Source organism: Phyllostomus hastatus, unplaced genomic scaffold (genome assembly GCF_019186645.2).
Source record: "Phyllostomus hastatus isolate PE091 unplaced genomic scaffold, TTU_PhHast_1.1 phas_scaffold_585, whole genome shotgun sequence".
NCBI classification, from domain to species: Eukaryota; Metazoa; Chordata; class Mammalia; order Chiroptera; family Phyllostomidae; genus Phyllostomus; species Phyllostomus hastatus.
In genome coordinates this window covers 4,082,525-4,101,968 of record NW_025334037.1, presented here as the reverse complement: position 1 = coordinate 4,101,968, position 19,444 = coordinate 4,082,525, and the positions used below count along the sequence as shown (strand labels likewise).

General features: G+C 42.4%; 1 protein-coding gene across 11 annotated transcripts in view; it reads right to left on the bottom strand.

Annotated features, from left to right (window-relative positions):
* Positions 1–19,444, bottom strand: part of TEAD1 (TEA domain transcription factor 1) — a 247,793-nt gene that overhangs the window by 146,478 nt on the left and 81,871 nt on the right. The window lies entirely within an intron of this gene.

Sequence of the window (19,444 nt, the reverse complement as noted above, 5' to 3'; positions counted from 1 at the left end):
CTGGGACATCCTGGGAATCTCCCATGTCCTGACTCACCCAGTGAGGAAGGGCTTCTGAATAGTTGCAGTAAAATCAGAATGAAAGATGTTTGGCACTCAACAAGAACCCCACCTATCCTCTGTATCGCAAGCAATCACTGAGCCTGAACAAGAGAGAAGCCATGAAGGATAGTTCTTTGTGTTCATGTTCCACAACCCTCATGCCTTTTCCCAACAAAGACACACTGTCAGTGGTACTGAAACATGCTTTGGGGAAAAAAACAAAGAAGAAGAAGTGAAATGCCAAACTTAATACATCTACAATATACATGAAAAGGTTCAATATCCTACAAAAAATTAATAAAAAAAGATAATACTCTAATGGGAAAATTGAGGAAAGGGCTAAATAAATAATTTATAAAAGAAACATAAATACATAATAAACACATACAATTATTTAAGCTCACCTATAACCACAGAAATACAAATTGTATTCATGGTAAGATACTTTTTACCTATCAAAATAGCAAAGCCATTTTAAAAATTAAACACCCAGCAATGACTGGGGAAAATGAGCGTTCTTACTGCTGTTTTAGTGGGGTTGACACAAGTAATTCGGCAATATTTTCATAGCTCTTAAAGAAACTAATCTATACTTAGACCATGCGATTCCACTTCCTGGACTTGGTCCTGAAGAATAATCAGGTATAATATTCAAGAGCATTCATTCACTATAATTACTTGTGGGAGGGAAACTGCTTTAATTGCTTCAGAAAAAGGCAACTGGTTGAATAAAGTACACACACACACACACACACACACACACACACACACACACAAATTCCAGATAGTGGTAAAAAATAACTTTACAGATCGAGGGTGGGAGGTGGGGATGGCTAGGGGGAGTGGTGGAGGGAAAATGCAGACAACTGCACTTGAACAACAATAAAAAAATAACTATAGATTTTCAATAATAAGCAAAAACCTAAATTATGATCCCAATGGTTCAATGATATTAAATAAAATGTATATATAGGCATAGAAAAAAATGGACCAAATATATAAATATTAAATTGATTAATTTCCAGATGATTGGAATTTGACTTTCACTCGTTATGCTTTTCAAATATTTCTAATGTTAAAGTCAGAAGAAAAACAATGAACAAGTGTCTACTTTAAATATACATATTCCCAATTGTAACTTTCACTGTAAGATAATTAGTTGTATATAAGGTAATGAAACTAACACTTGAGGGTTTACCATGTTCCTCACATTATAACAGACACTTTACTGTGTATCTCATTTAATCCTCACGGCAACCACACATGTCAGTATAACTGCCCCTATTTAACCACAGAGAGAGGCTGGGGAACTTGCCTAGAGTTGCTCAGCTAAAAGCTAGCCAACACATATTCGGGCCTAATGTTCTAAAACCAGGGCATTGTTCTAACAGAGCAATGCTGTGGGTCCTGAGAACAATTCCATATTTCCGTTTCAGCAACCATCACAAGGATATGAATAGAAACAGACTTACATTAAAGAAAGCAAATGAGAGAAAAAAAAGCAACAAGTTTTCAGATTTGCCTATGTTTATGTGTGGGCCAAACTTTCATCCTGTGTAGTAACACAGGACAATTAAGCTTTTCTCTCCTTGCTTTCCTGGTTACTATAGTAATATCCTTAGAACCACTCCCTCCCCAAACGTGTGAGGGGTCAGCTGCCTAGAGAGAAAATGCCACAGAGCAGAGAGGAACTATTTATCCACCAAACAAAGCTTAATGGAAATCTCCCTTAAAAACACTCAATGGTTTTTGTCCTATTTCTGGACTCAACAAACAACTCTCTAATCAGTGAAGTGATCTCCAAGTGTCCCCATGCACCTGAGGGAGTGCCCTAAGCAGGTGCCCAATGTCCATCACCCTGCAGCCTCATCTCCCAGGGGGGGCACTTTCAACGGTCATCTAGCATTTTCCCCTACCATTGTAGCTTTATTATAGGATGAACTTGTACTCCAAATGCCAAAAAATAACTGCTTAGAGAACTGGCTTAAACTGGCCCCAAACCTCAGTTGAGAGGCTGATACTCACTGACTCCTCACCTTCGTAGACTCATGGAAAATGTTCCATTCTCACGCCCGCCCACCCATAGCCCATTGCTGGTCAGAGCCAGGAAAAAGCCTGCTGACCAGGTATCTCAGTCTCCAGAAACCTCTATAAGGAGGACCTCCCCACTCCTGAAACTGACAAGGCCCTTATCAGCACCTTCTAGAGATACCCCATTACTGCAAGAATCTTTCATCAGACGAGGAATTCATGGTTTTAACTTGCATTTTCGTAATGAATAAAATGATGTTGAGCATCTTTACATGTGGGTTTTGTTTTGTTTCTTTTGACTAATTGCTATACCTTTTCTAAAGAGGTGTCTATTAGGATTCACCGGCAAAGCCAGTGAAAGTTTGAGTCAGTAAATGAATATATACAAATTTGCTTCTTTTTAAGTTCTGAGATTCTTTACGCATTGGAAATATTAAAGGAACAGAACCTGAGGAAATGAAAGGGCCCTCAACTATTCCTCACAAAATTATTCTTCCCTCCCCAGCACCACTCAGGTCTGTGGGTAACATATCTCAATTTTTTCAAATGTAAGCTATTATTTACTGAGCACCTATTATGTCCAAGGGACATGGCAATAAAGATGACATGTTAAAATGTTCACTGCCTATTAATGGAGGAAACAAATCCCAAATGGTAAACTGAGTTGCCCAAAGTCATTTAACCTTGATGTCCAAGCCTGGGTGTTACAGTCCCCTCATGCTGGAAGAAAACAAAACCCCTGGCTCTGGCTGTGCTATGGAGAAAGGTCCACTAAGGGGGACAGGCACTGTAGGGAAAGTAGAGCCAAACTCTGGGTCCACCCTCCGCAGGGCTGGGACTTGCACAGGAAGGCTGCAGTGCAGGCCTTCCCATCTCCCCCAGCCACCAGTCAGGATTCCCACAGAGGTAATGAGTTGAAGCCTGTAGCGCACACTCGGTCTGCATAGGCTAGAAGCAGTCACCGGTGATGATGGATTTAAATAGCAGAACAGGGGCTTGAACTGCCCTGGCCCAAGAGAGACTGCAAAACAGCTGGAGGCCACAGGCCTCAAAAGCGGCATGTCTGCTCTTCAGAGCCTTAGGCAGGGACAGTGTCTGAGCACCAGCTGAGACCCAGGAGGGCCCAAGTCAGAGCAATACCTCCACCAGCCCAGCTGAGCCCTGTGTACAACCCAAGCAGGCTCAGGCCTCCTGTGCCACGTGCTCCTCTGGCTACATATCCACGCTGCAGAAAGCTCCCCAGGAGACTCTCAGCTTGCATCTGTTAAAGCAAATTATCAACCTGCTGAATGGCCATCTGGAGGGTGATGTCAAGTGTAATGGCACATTCACCAAGATTCTAGGTTCCTACTTCCCACTTATTCTGAGCCAAAGTCTCTCCTGTCTACTCCTTATCTCCCAAGGCATTCAAAAACATGTTAGCTACACACTTAAAACTTGAATTTGGGGGACCCTGGAAATCATTAAGTATTATAAATTGTATAGTCTCAGTCAGGAAATAATAAGCACTGCCAATAAGAATGACTATCACTCACTGACAGCTTACCATGCACCAGTACTGTCTAAGGAACCAGTATATGTCACCTCATTTAATTAGCACAAACACCCAATAAAGTAAGTTTCACTTCCCCCATTTTACAGAGAGGAAACTAAAGGTTAGAGAAATCAAGGTCATACATGTTGAGGTGATAATGCTAGACCATTCTAACTCTAAGGTTAATATACTTCTACACTGTCATTCCAAACTGGGGTGGCAAAAATCTCAATTTATCAGGGCGGGAGTCTCCATTACATTAAAGTGGTTTATACTGAATTTTAATTCTTGCTTAAGAAAACAGCTAAAATCACTAACCTAGAACAGGCTGAGTCTAAAATGCCTTTCTTTTTAACTTCACAATGTACATACCTGTGTCTTAGCACACATTATATTTATTCAATGTTTTTTACAGCAGTCTGTCTTGCAATTCTATATTCTTTTTGCCCGGCATATAACTCTCAAAAAAGTCTGCTTATATCTTACTTTACTTTAAATGTTGACTCAGTCTTAATATATTCCTCACAGCTCTGGTAAATGGTCCATTTTCACATTTGGACTATGTACATTATACATTTTTTAAAGTGTTTCATTTCTGTGTACTTTCAAATATATTTATGTGAAAATTTATCTGTGAAAATTTAAATCTGTATTAGTAATACTACCTATCAAAGCTAATTTACCAGTATGCCATCTCTAAGCCAATAGGTTTGTCAAAGATATTTGAAAAATATTTGTCACCCCTTCAGAATTACAACTATCATCATCAAAATTTGCTGACATTTAGTTTAATCTTACTTACAAGGCAAGTTTTTACAGGCCCAGTATTTTTCTCTAAAAATATAATTATTTTTAAAAAATAAAATGCATGTAGCCCTGGCTGGCGTAGCTCAGTGGATTGAGCGTGGGCTGTGAACCAAAGCATCGCAGGTTTGATTCCCAGTGAGGGCACATGCCTGGGTTGCAGGCCATGGCCCCCAGCAACCGCACATTGATGTTTCTCTCTCTCTCTTTCTCCCTCCCTTCCCTTTCTAAAAATAAATAGATAAAATCTTAAAAAAAAAAAAGAATGGAATCTCTCGATTCCCTCACCAAAGCTTTAAAAATAATAATAAAATAATAATAAAATGCATGTATTTTTTAATTTTTACATAATTTAATTATAAATGCAAAATGCTGGCTTTCTGGAAGAAAGTTTAAATCAGAAAATTCCATACAGGTAAGGCAGAGAAAGTTCTTTACTACACAGCCAGCTCACTCTTCCCTTTCCATTTAAAGCCCGGAAGAGAAAGACATGCCTTCAAACTCTTCAAGCTCTCAAATAATTTAAATTTAATTTAGTCCAAAAAAAAAAAAATCCCCACAACTTCCATCTGCTTTAAGAAAACCAATCCACTGAAAGCTCCAAAACTCCAGATGTATAAATAATATCCAGCAAGTCACTATTCTCTCTAAAGCTTAATGGATAATTACAACATGTCCCTCCCTTTCTTTAGTAGGAATATTTCTCTCCAGTAGAAAAGACAAAGTTAGGAGAAAAGATCCTGTAAAGTATAGTGTCCAGGTAACAATATCCCTCTATGCCAAGTGACATGCATGTCTCAAACCCCACAGCCCACCTTGGAAGACAGAGTGGGAGAACTTGAAACCTAGTTGGCTTTTAGTATGTTCTCCACCAGCAGCCACTGACTCTTAAAACCTGATCAGATCACACCCCATCCTGTTCAAAACCCTGCAATGGCCTACCATTCAAAGTGAAAACCAAAATCCTTCACAGAGGCTTCCTGGGTTCTATAGGCCCTATGCCCATGAAGTAGCTGGCTCTTCTCCCACACTTTCCTCCTGTGCCAACTCCACTCCAGCTCACACCAACCCTCACACCCTTCAAACACATCAGGCACCCCAGGGCTTTGATGTGTGAGCCAACCTCTGTCTAGAATGTTCTTCCCCAAATATCTGTTTGGCCTGTTCCCTCAATCCTTCACCCTCCTTCAGGTGTGACCCCTCCCTATTCCCACTCTCTCTGCCTTATATTCCATTTTCCTACTTTCACCATCGAATGTATTTGCCTTCTTCATTATCATCCCATTAGATGTAAACTTCCTGATGTCAGGAACTCTTGTCACCTCTCGCTCACTGCATATCCCAGAGCCTAGAGCAGCATCTGACATATAGTTGGCACTCAATAAATATCTGCTGCATGAAAGTCTTACTGTGAATGGTTCCACCACACTCTACAGGTAAGCAAAACCTCACCAGTCCCTACTAACTAGGGTTGCCATATAAACTGCAACTATGGTGTGAAATATACTAAAAAATTATCTGTAATTCAAATTTAAATGAGCATCAAAATGGTAAATCTGGCAACTATACTCCTAACTCTAGTGAGAAAAGGGGCAGATCCAGGCCATCCGGGTCACCTGGGGGAGACAGAGGTCAGAGGACATAGTCAGGGGACCAAGTGAGAAGCCATTCCCTCTCCTCAGACCTTTTTCATTGAAGCCCAGTGGAGATCTGCCAGCTTTGGGTAGAAAGTTGGGCCAGTGCAGGCTGAGAAAGCCAGCAGACTGACATCTCATATCCACCTCCTCTACTCTCAAAAAGGAATACCTTCTTTTCCTAAATCCCAGTTTGGCTTGATATCAGAGAAGCTCAGATGCTCGAGTTCCCTCCCACCATCCTCTGTGCTGTAGAAACCATACACACACAGCATAAACAAGCCGATTACTCCTCTTCTCCCCTCACTCCCGTCAGGAGCCCAGAGCCTGGAACTCCCCCCACAGCCACTTCCAGGTCAGGAGACTGTGTGGCTGTTTCTGAGCTCTATACAGGGCCACAGACTTGCAGAGCAGGATGTTTCTCTCATTCTTTGCACCTTACCAGCAGGCCACCTTATGCCACATATGAGAGAAGACTGAATATATGTGAAAACAATTTAGCGCTTACAATAAAAATAAGTGAATTCTGAAACACCCATACTATCTACTCTGAACAGATTTTCAGATATATACCTCCCATGGTTATCCCAAAATTTCCTGATCCTACAAACTCGGAAGATCCCTAAGGTTTCCGTTCTCTAGACCAAATCCCAAAGGTCCAAAATATGTTAAGTTCCTGGCCCCCCAAGTCAACGTGGGTCATGGAATCTGGGGAATTGTTGGGGGGGACCACCTGGGATGGAGGTAAACATCGAGCCCAAAGTAAAAGCTCAGGTAGAAAGATAATATATTCTGGTTTGCCTGGGAGGGTCCCAGTTTATTTCTGTTTTCCTGGTGTTGTTACCAGCTGCTGTTCCATTTTACTCTCCAAAGTGTCTTGTTTGGACACCAGTAAAGTATATTGTCATCCCAGGCACAAGGCAAACTGGGAATGACCTCTGTACCCTGGAGCCTAAGATCTGTGCGACAGGAGGAAATGGCCATGCAGGAGCAGCTGGGATCAAGCCAGGCCAGCTCGCCCCAGAACTTAACTGGGAAAAGGGCATCTGTGGGCAGCAGCTTCCAATATGAAAACTGAGGAGGCCAGGCTGATCTCTCCAGATACCTCCAGCTCTGAATTGGAAGACAGCAGCTGGAAGAGGTGCTTGTCACAGAGCACATGCCGGCCCACACGTTCCCCACAGTTCCCAGGCACAGGCCAGCAGGAGCCCCAGCCCTGGCTCAGACACAGACTCACATTAGAGTGTCAAATGACTGAAAAGTCAGTCTTTGATCTGACACAAAGAGGGCAGGCCCTGCTTCTTCTGACAAGTCATGCCTACTGTCTCTGGGTTTTCTCCAGTCTTCTCAACCCTCAGGCTGGCCCCAGTAGAACAAGCTGAAGCCAACTGTGAAGGGGGCTGGGTCCTCCAAGATCCCATGTACCCAACATGACTTTCAGGGGCTCCAGGCAGCTTGTCACTTTCATCCACTGCACACTGAGTGTGCACTTCTCAGTTGTAGGGGCTACAGTTAACAGGGTAGCTGATGCTTTACAGCTACAACTACTGAAGGGAGCTCAGCAATACTCCCAGGGAGCCTAGAAGGAAGGAAATCACACTTCAGGCCCAGATCAGATTTGGCTTAAGGAAAAGGAAGGAGCCAAACTAAGGATCACGGTGTGACCCATTAACTCACCCTAGGGAGCCACACAGAGGAACATGTCAAGACATTCAGCACCCCATTAACCTACAAGAAAAGCATCCATGCTTCCAACAACACATGGCCAGGAGACAAACTTAAATATTTCAGCATACTTAGTATAGTAAAAAATGTAGGAATTCAGGCTCCCTGGCTCCAGCATTTGTAAGGTTTCATGTGGTATGCAAAATGCTTACCAAGATGTTCACATAAGCATGAGCTGGGCTTGACATATTGGCTTTTAATTGGCTCTTGGGTTCTCCCCTTAGCCTTCCTTTCTCTGTGCTTTTTTCTGTCTCCTGCACAGCCTCATCTACATCCAAGGTCTTAACTACAAACCCTAAGATGTCACCTTCCAAACTGTTCTCAACCGAGGATGCTGAATACCCAAGTATCTGCTGGTCCCCACCCCAAGCAGAGTCCCAAAGCCCTGCAAACTCCATACAACTCAAACTCATGACTCCAGTCCTACCCCTTAAAACCTACCCTCCCATGCTATAAACTGTCCTTGTCTCTATAGATGCCCAGCTGTCCACACAGATGAAACTATCTCTTCCCTTGCCATCAAACCCTACAGAGCCTTCTGATCTCTAATGTATCCACTCTAAATATCCAAAATACCTTTTTCACAACCTCTGACTTAGTTCAAGCCTTCCACCTCTCCTGCCAGGAGCACTGCAGTGATATCAGCATCCTCATGGGTCATGAGGCCTCCAGAATAATTCTCCTCAAACACCAGTTCTATGTCCCCAAAACAAGACCTCCCGCCCCAACCCCACACCTTCCAGGAATGTGTATATAGACAAGTTGATCTTTAGTGTTTAAATGCAATCATTACTACATAATCACTCATCCTACCTTTCCGAGCAACTAAGCCACTCCACTCCATCCTTCACAGCACCCATACTCCAGCTCTCCTAGACTTCTTATTGATCCTGAGAACATACACATGCTATAATGCTTCTCTCCCTTCTACTCTCTTCCCCCTCTACTTTGTGGAGCCCTGAGAGGTAGTTTAGCCAGGTGGTAAAGACTAAGAGTAAACTGTCTTGGCAGTCAAATGGACATAGGGGGTTTCTATGTCCTGGCTCCATCACTCAGTACCACACGATTGTGGGTGACAGTGCGTGGTCTAAATATCTGAAAAGCAGCTCACCTGGTTTTCTTCCACACTGAAATGGGAAATTCCCTATAGTGGTAGATACTAGGGAAAAAAATTGTGGGGCATGTTAGCAAATTAATGCATCTTAGCAGAAGTTCCCTCTAGTGACACATGACTTCCAGCTTCTAAAGGAGGAACCACTCACTGGTCACCAGCTTGGGACATCTATGGTGCTGATGCAAAGCTTCTGCAGAGACTCATTCCCGCAGTATGAGGTCTTGGGCTCTGGCCTCCTCTACTTGAGGGGTTCAAATATTCAGGCCCCCAAAAATGTGCTGCAAAGAGCAAAACCATCCACTTTGGACTGACTGTGGGTGCTCCGTTTCCCCAGACAGTGCCTAGGAAAAATACATAGTACCAGAACTAAACTTCTGGTCTTCATGTTATCATTACTGTGATTTAAAAAGAAAACACACATCTGGTTTAGTGACTCCTAGACACAAAGACCCTGGCTTTATCACATTGATTTGTGAAAAACACCTGGTTTAGTGATATCTAGATCCCCAGGGCCAAGTTCAACCACATTTTAAGGGCAACTAAACTCAGATTTCCTTCACAGTCTTAGGTGCCAGGCAGTTGTACCACATAACTTCACTTAACCTTTACATTAGTTCTCCTACATCAGCACTCGGCTCCTAGCCCAGAACTGTCACAGAGCTCTCACCTTCTCTATCACCTGGTGTCTGGCTTCACTGGTATGTTCACCTACTTTCTCAGTGTTCTCCTCTCGTTCCATCTTTACTGCCACAAAAATGAAGGAGGACAGTTATTATTACAACACTAGCTACCATTTATTCACTACTTTCAAAGGGCCAAGGGGAATGCTAAGCATATACATATTTAGATCAGCTTTATTGAGATGGAATTCATATACTATATAATCCCCTCATTTAAAGTGTACAATTCAGTGATTTTAGTTTATTCAGGGAGTTGTATAAGTATCACCACAACCAATTTAGAACATACTATTCATCCTCAAACAAAACCAACCCTATACCCACTATCAGTTACTCCTCAATTTCTCTCAAACTCGCCAGTTGTAGGTAACCCCCAAAGTACTTCCTGTCTTCACAGACTTGCCTATTTGGGCATTTCACATAAATAGACTCATACTGTGTAGTCTTGTGACTATCTTCTTTCACTTAGCATAATGTTTTCAAGAGTTATTTATGTTATAATATGGTATTAATACTTCATTCCTTTTTAATGTCAAGTAATATAATTTATTATATGAATATACCAAATTTTATTTATGCAGTCATCAGTTTATGGACATCTGGGGTAGTTCTACTTTTTGGCTATTGAATAATGCTGCCATGAATACTGGTGTACAAGTTTTTGTAGAGACATTTGTTTTCATTTCTCTTAGTTGTATACCTGTGAGTAGAACATCTGGGTCCAATGGTAATTCTATGCTGAGCCTTCTAGGGTGAAACTGCTAGGCTGTTTCCCAGCGTGGCTGTGCCATTTCATATTCCCACCAGTACTGTATGAGGGTCCCCGTTTCTCCACATCCATGGCAATACCTACTACCGTCGGTCTTTTTGGCTATAGTCTTTAAACATATCACAGCAGATATAAAATAGTAGATACCTCACTGTGGTTTTAGTTTGAATTTCCCTGATGCGTACTGGTGCTGAGCACCTTTGCATATGCTTACATAGCCACGTATACTTCTTCCTTGAAACAAAGTCTGCTCAGATCTTTTGCCTACTTTTTGATTGGATTATTTGTCTTTCTGTTAGGGTTCTAAGAATTCTTTACACATACCAGATATAAGTCCTTTGTCAAATTTAAAATCTGAAAAAACTTTTCTCCTATTCTCTGTCTTTTTATTTTCTTGATGGTATCCTTGAATCAAAAAGTTTACAATTTTAATATAGTATCAATTTATCGATTTTTACTTTCATTACTTACACTTTTGGTGCCACATCCAAGCAGATTTTGCCTAACCTAAAGTTGGAAAGATACTCCTTTCTTCTAGAGTTTCACAGTTCTAGCTCTTACATTTATGTCCATGACCCACTTTTAGTTAATTCTGGTGTAGGAAGTGAGAAATGGGTTCGACTTCATTCTTTGCACATGGATATTTGATAGTCCCTGCACCATGAGTTGAAAAGACAATGCCTCCACCCACCCCTGAATCGCCTTGGCACATTTGCTGGAAATCAATTTATCACATGAGAAAACAGAGGTGCGGGAATATTAACTTGCCCATGGTTACACATCCAGCCCAGTGGCAGAGCCAGGATCAAAACCCGGATAGCCCTCACTCCTGACCCTATGCCCTTAATAACCATGATGAACTCACTACCAGAGGCTAATTGATAAACCCCCATATAAATCAGCCACTAAACAGATTACTGGCATGTTATATCTACACTAACCAGATTCTGTGACCTAGTCATAAAGGTCTGGTAACTTGCCCTAACTGAATATCCTTCTGAACTCCACAGTGATACTTCGGGCATTGTTCCCCTTAAGTGAATCATTCAGGATCAACACTGTCATCTTAGAATAATCAGTGGTGGGTGACCAGATGTTCAGACAGCTAAAACTAAACCCAGCCTGAAACAAGTACTGTGCACACATTTGGAGACATCTCAAATAAGCTTATCAAATCAGGGTGGGAGGAAGGTATGTTCAAGTCACCACCATAACCAAACGAACTCAGCAATCCTTCATAGCCACTGAGTTCAGCAATCCTTTGGGAAGAGGGGAGGGAGTATAAAAAAATTTTATTTTTAATTTTTTTAGTTCTTTTTTTTTTCCCCTTAATTTTTTGTTCAATCCCTCTGCCACCCCCACCAGCAATCCTTCATAGCCACTGTATGTCCACTGGGGCAGAATCATTGTACTATGGACATAAAAATACAAATGAAAATAAACTGGTTTTGTTCACACCTTAGGCACAAGGGCAGTACAACTGTAACAGAAAAGTGTAAACGTGGGAGTCGGTCCTGTTGGTTCTCCCCTAAGTTCTGCTTCACCAGGAAGTTCCTCCAAATAAAATGTCCTAATGGAAAACTTACTGAGCTCTGTGGCTCAGTTTCTTACCTATGAAATTATAATTGTTGCCCTCTTTTCACTACTATGTTATAACAATGTGATAACAGTGGTAAGACCATGGGCAAGAACATCTTCCAGAGATAAAAGGTGGAATTGTTCTTATTAGCAACTTCCACTAATTCAAACTTTTTTTTTTTTTTGAGGGAGTAATGTATGTCAGGTACTGTGTCCAGGACCAGAGATACAGACATGCCAAAGTCACAGCACTGTCCTTGAAGGGGACCAAGACACAGACACACACATTTACAAGGGATCTGAAAAGTTCTTTGACAGATGGATAGACAATGTGTGGTGGAAACACAAAACAGAGGGCAGCTAACTCTGCCTGTGGAGATAAGGGAAGGCTTCAGAGAGGAGGGGGTATTTTTTCCAGGGTCTTGAAGGACCAGTAGGAGTTTGCCAGGCAGAAAAAAAACAATGAAGAGTAGCCCAGACACCAAGGAAGCCCATTTTCCTTTTCATTGTTTACTTAGAACCAAAACTCTCTTCTGTGCCAGCCAGGCAGCAATACAGGGACACTGAGTCCTAACAACCTCAGCTTGTAGTTGGGTTGCAACTCGGAGTCAACGGGAAGTAGTGGGTAAGAGCTCACGCACTGGAGCCAAAATGACAAGGATTCACATCCTGGCTCCAGAAATTGCTAGTTGTGTGATCCTGGACAATGTACTTAACCTCCCCGGGCTCTGGTTTCCTCATCTGTGATATGGGAATAATTGTGGCTATTTATAAAATCTGGAGTGAGGCCTAAATGACTTGACAGTAAGTGTTTAGAACAGTAAGTACCTGGCACACTGTCAGCACTGGGTAAATATTTATTATTATCATCATTTTGAATCCCTGTCACAGAGCTGTCCTGGTCAGTCCAGGCCTTACAAAGTTTTGGCCACCTCAAAAGGCCCTTATCCCAATACATGTCGTCACCCCACCTGGCACTTCCCTTCACCTAACAACTGCTCGTGGTTGTTGTCTCAGGACACATGGGAACTGAGAGAATGCTTCCTAATACATGTGGCTTACGATCCAAGTAACCCAAATAGCATCTTTCATAATCAGGATCGTATCGCCATTGCATTCTGTGTGTTGCTGTGAGACAGCAAATACAAAGGCACCTCTGAGTACAGAGATTGCAGTAACAGTTGAATAAACATGCAATCCGATACCTCACATATGGTATGTCATCAGCCCCGATACCTTCTTCACAATCAAATATGTTTAAGGCTGTGGCTACTTTATAGGTAAAAATATCTTTATCAGGACATTAACGGTGCACCAAACCTCTCTCAATAAAAGCAGTAATAAACAACAATCTCTTCTAAGCTGTCACGAAAGCTACTGTGTTTGTACTAGAACCATTCATCTAAGAGACAGTTGCCAAAGCCTGTCTCAATACAATAGCAAGGAGTCACAGAGCACAGAGGCAGACCCAGCGAAGAGGGCAGGCACAGAGTGAGTAATTAGGACCTTTGTAAATGGCTGGAAAAGAAGAAAAAAAAAATAACTCAGCTTATTAACATATGTTAACTATTACCCCGGATGCTGCAAAGCTTTGGGGTGATCAATTACATTTCCCCCAGAGCATTCTCTTTTAAGGTAGCCCAAAAGTTCCCCTAACCTTTACAAAAGGAATAATGTCTATGGAAATTTCCAGCTAATGACCAATTTAACTGGCTGTGAAGAAAAGCTGTAATTCTATTTTAAAAAATTCTTAATAAACTGAATGTCCTAGGCAGCAGGTTTCATTGTCACACCTTTCAGAATGTGTTATAAAGGGCTAAGTAAGAAGAAGGGAGAATATGGATACAGAAAGAGGCTTTAAAGAAATAATATCCATATGGGCTTTGAAGAAATAATTTGATGTGAAGCATTTGAGAGAAGAGAAGGTGGGCAGACCGAATAATCTGCAGTGTAGGCATAGCTGGTAAATATCAAGCAAATGAAACATACCCATGATTAAACCAAATGATCATAATCAAACGAGAATGTGTAGCACACCATAATATCTCCCGAGTATTTTCGTACATTGAAAGCCACCCACCTCTGCCCAAAGTCAATGCTGGGAATCTTGCTTGCCAGAAATCTGTTACAGAGAGTAACACAGACCAAAAAAACCTACCAACATTTTTAAAAGAGAGGCCCCCAACCCTCTTTTTACAGTAAAGCACGCCTGCGCTCAACTGTAAGCTACACGGCAGCTACTGGCTCAGCGGAGATGTGGCATGCTCATTCCTATTCATCCTGGTGTGGTACTTTGCTGTGGGCATGTGGACATTGAAAGAATAGATCTGAACACTTTCCTCTCTCTCTCCCATCCTTGTTTTACCAGAATACATGAATGTCAGAATAAAGCCACTGTTAGTCCAGACAGCTGATGGACAGATCCAACTTGACCAGGGCACCTGTTGAACTGCTCGGCCAATGTCCTAAAACCTATAATAAGAACACCCTGTCCTGCTTCCCAGCCCCAGCCCCATCACTCTCCGACCATCTGTCCCTCCAGATCACTGCCCCGGCGACCCATACATGAAAGGGAGAGCTCGCCGGCATGGCGTCCTCTCCCAACACCACCCTCCTGCCCGCGGTGACCCTGCAGAAGCTTTCCCTCCCCGACAAACCTCGGGTGAACACGCCAAAGTGAACCTGGGCAGTGTGGTTTGCTTCTAATTCTCAGTATTTTCCACATTGTTTTTTAATGAGTACTCCTTACTCAGAATCAGAGGGAAAAACATAAACTTAATATATTTATTTTCCCCTCCACTTCCAAAAGTAACATATGTTCACTATAAAAACCTCTATTAATAAAGAAACATATAATAGAAAAGGAATGAGTTGCCTATAATGCCTGTGGCAACCCCTATTGCTATGCTGTAAATTCCTTCAGAGTTTTTTGATCCTAACTACAGAATAAATCTATATATTTAAATTTACCAAGTTGAAGGTTCTCTAAGATATCACCTTTACTACAGAGGTCAACAGAACACCATCATCATAATAATAATTATGATAGTTATTATTAAAATGACCACTTTAAGCACTTACTATCAATGCAATGGGCACAAATAAATATAATGATAAGAAATTAGAGACACTCTATCAAGTGAAATGCAGGCCACAGCCACAGGGGAGCAAGGAACGGAAGCTTGAACCATGGAAGTCAGTGGGGGAGGAACAGAGCCAGTCTGGGAACCCGGCACTGTGCTGCTACCAACAAGAAAGCCTGTCCCCTGCCCCCTCCCCTGAAATGCCAGGGAGAGCCTGCTCTGCCAGGCAGCAGGTCCCTTCCATCATTGGTGACTCTGATCCAGACAAGCCCGTCCCGGATCTCTGCTCTCCAACCCCTTCTTTGGCAGAAACCCTCAAAGGCTGTGGGGTGGGGCTCAATTCAATCCCTGCCTTAACCAAATCCTCTTCTACCAAGGTCAAGGAAGCTTAATCCTGTGTGACAGCTCCCAAATGGTCTCTCCTACCTTCCCGACAGGCTGCCCCGAAAGGGCTTAATCTCACAAAAGCATTCTTTTTGGAATTCAGTTCAAAGCACTTTCTCATACATAATTGTATTTTCTCTCAACAGTGCTGAGAGGTAGGGAGAAACATGTTGGATTCCTCACTCCATTCCATAGATGATGGTGACAACGCACAGAGCGTATATGGCTGCTCAAAGGTACTCCGCAAATAGGTATAGTAGGTTGGGACCAGCCAAAGAATTTGGGAGAAGGTAGGTATGGAATGTTGGCATTTTCTTGTAACACGGTGTTCCTTCTGTCCCACCAATCTGCCACCTGCTTTTCACCCGGGCCATACCACTCCCTTATACCACACTCTTTCCATTCACATCCATGGAGCCACATCTTCTACAAAGAAGTTTCCCCAATGCCTGTTTACTTTGGTATGTGTATTTACAAATCCACACTTCACTACTGTGACCTTCAACACCAGTGATTAATCAATCCAGTGCTGATGAGCCTTCACTGTGCTTTCTGCCTGGTCTCCAGTGGCCAATGCCCACATTCATATCAGTCGTCCACATTTGTGGCCACGCCTCGAAACTCATCACCCGAAACCTCTCCACCTCTCATCTCAGCTGCTGCCTCTCCCATGCATGACCACAACCTCCTGTCCTGCTACGGCTTCTAGTATAGCAGAGCCTCTGGGCTCCACACGTCACGACATATCAGCCCCTCCAGTTCCACCTTGTCCCTTTCTGCACCTACAGTGTTGCAACGATGCACTCACTAGCACTTGAGTGGATCCCAAGCCTTGACAATTGTCAAAATATGAATAAACCCTAATCATATATATATATATATATATATATATATATAATGGAATCATGCCAATGGACTCTTCCAAGAGTAACACTCTCTACCTTATATAAAAGCTAATCCCAAATGGATCATATACTCAAATGTTAAAAAAAAAACTATAAACCTTTTAGAACAAAACAAAGGAGAAAACCTTCAGAATCTAGGACTAGGCAAAGAATTCTTAAACTTGATACCAAAAGTTACAGTCCACAAAAGGGAAAATTAATAAATTGGATTTCATCGAGATTAAAACTTTTACTCTACGGGAGTCCATGTGAAGATGAAAAGATAAGTGAGAGACAAGGGGAAAATATCTGCAAACTATGTATGTGAGAAAGGACTTGTATCTAGAATAAAGAACCCCCAAAGCACAACAAGAAAAGTATAAATAATCCAATTAGAAAATGAGACAAAAGACACAGGGATTTCACTGACGGGAATATACAGATGGCAAATAAGCACATGAAAAGATGTTCAACATCATTAGTTATTAGGAAAATGCAAATGAAACCCACATGAGATATCACCACACACCTATTGGAATGGCAAAAATAGCTAAGATAATAAGTAACAGTGACAACAGTAAATGCTGGTGAGAGTGCAGAGAATCCAAATTGCAGGTAGGAGTGTAAAATGGTGCAGCTGCTCTGGAAAACAGTTGGGCATTTAGTGAAAACCTATGGATAGAACTATGATATGACCCAGTAATTACACCCCTGGACATTTATCCCACAGAAATGAAAACTTATGTGAACAAAAATCCTGTACATCAATGGTCATAGAAGCTTTATTTTTAATCACCAAAACATAGAATCGGCCCAGATACCCTTGAACAGGTGAATAGTTAAAACACGATACAGCCCTGGCTGGTGTGGCTCAGTGGACTGAGTGCCCGCCTGTGAACCAAGTGGTTGCTGGTTCGATTCCCAGTCAGGGCATGTGCCCGGGTTGTAGGTTGTAGGCCAGGTACCTAGTTGGGGGAATGTGAGAGGCAACCACATATCTCTCATACATTGAGGTCTCTCTCCCTCTCCTTCTTCCTCCCTTCCCCTCTTAAAAAAAAAGGAAATACATAAAATCTTTAAAAAAAAACAAAAACAAAAACATGCTGCAGTAAATATATACCATGGACTACCACCCAACAATAAAAAGGAACAAACTATTGATACACACAGCAACATGAATACATCTCCAGGGAATTACGCTAATGGAAAGGAAAAAAAGCCAATCCCAAAAGGTTATATACTGTATAATGCTGCTATATACCATGTTTGAAATAACAACATTTTAGAAATAGAAGATCAATTAATGGTTGCCAGGCGTAGGGATAAGGTGGTTTGTAGGAGAGAGAACAGGACAGAGTTCGGTATGGTTATGTCAAGACAACCCCAGGGATCCTTGAGGTACTGGGACTGTTCTGTGTCTTCACTGTGGTGGTGGATGCCTGAACCTCACAGGTGACACCATTAAACAGAACTTAACACACACACACACACACACACACACACACACACACGTACAAGCAGAACTGGGGAAATATGAATAAGATCAGTGAACTGCTCAGCAATTCTTCTACTCAGAATTCTATACCCCATCTATACCCCATTCCCTCAGATATCTCTACTATGCTTAATCTATGTTTCAAAAGCCCATCATTAGGCCCTCCCTGGACCCTCCTCCCATCTGATTATGCATCAGAGTAAAAAGAGCCTCTCTCCCTTTGAAGTTTCTCCTTGGTTTTCTTTTATCAAATACATCCTCAGTTTATAAATTTTTCTCCCCTACCAACCAAATGGCCAAGTCTTTCCCCTGTTCTAAAGTAAGTCTTCCACCCTGGCTGGTGTAGCTCAGTGGATTGCGCAATGGCCTGAGAACCAAAGGGTCGCTGGTTCAATTCCCAGTCGAGGCACATGCCTGAGTTGGGTGTGTGCCCAAGAGACAACCACACGTTGATGTTTCTCTATCTCCCTCCCTTCCCTTCTCTCTAAAAATAACATAAATAAAACTTTTTTTCAAAAGTAAGTCTTCCTTTATCTTTTTAGGTTCTTCAAGATATCATCTCATAGCTTCTTCCCTGCATGGCCAAACCTCTCCACAGACAGGGCCAGAGTAATGTTCCCTCTCAGTACAGAGGGGCATACACTGAATGATACTGTTCATCTCCTGCACTCCAACCCTGCAAAGACTGCTTCAAATGCTGGTCTCATTCTCTCCTCATCTGTTTCTTTTACCAATCTAAAAATGTGGTCCTGTCCTCCTGGACTCAGGCTGTGGCCTAACTCAGTGGCTCTCACACCAGGCTGATCACACAAACTGCCCACGGAGCTTTCAGAAATACAAGTTCCCAGATCACACACACTCCCAGAGATTCTGATTCCACTGGCTTGTGTCTGCTTCTGTCTTAAGTTTCTCAAAAGCTCCTGCTGATGCTTGGGAGCCACTGATGCCATCTTCCTTTTTCTTAAAAAAGCAATCTCTTTCCTTTCCCCACTACTACTGACATGCCATTGAAAATCTATGCCAGTTTTATCACAAGACATTGAGAGTCTGTACTTCGCAGGCCACTGTCACCCACTCTCACAGCTTCAGGGACCTCTCTGAAGATAAGCCCCAAACTACCCCTGCAACTTCAACAGGTAACCTTCATCTGGACAGCAATCCAGTAGTGCATGGCAAAACTCAACTCCTCATTCCTTTCCTCTCTACAAACCTGCTTCTCCTGTCTCCACTCCCCATTTCATTTGATAGTCCCACCATCCTCCCTACTACCCAGGGAGCAGAACCCTGAAATCATCGCCAACTCCTCCTCCTCTTTCACAAATTGTCTTTAGTCAGCCAGTCTAGTCGGTTGCACCTCTGAAACTTCCCCACCAACACTGCCAGCACCTTGGTTTAGGTCTCATCCTTTCCCAATGGACTATTGCAACAGCTATCCAACTTGTCTTCACGCCTTCAGAGCTGGCTTTGTCAAACAATGAGTCATGGCTGTCTCCTAAAACAGAATGTAATGGCTTCCTTTGTCCTCAGAATGAGCACCAGACACCACGGAGAGGCATTCAAGGCTCTCCAGGATGCAGTAGTAGCCCACAGTTCCAGGTGTGTCTACCCTCCAGGACACACCCTGATTTCTGAGAGCACCAGAGCTATGCCCTTTTGAACTCTGTACATTTATCACACTGTTCCCTTA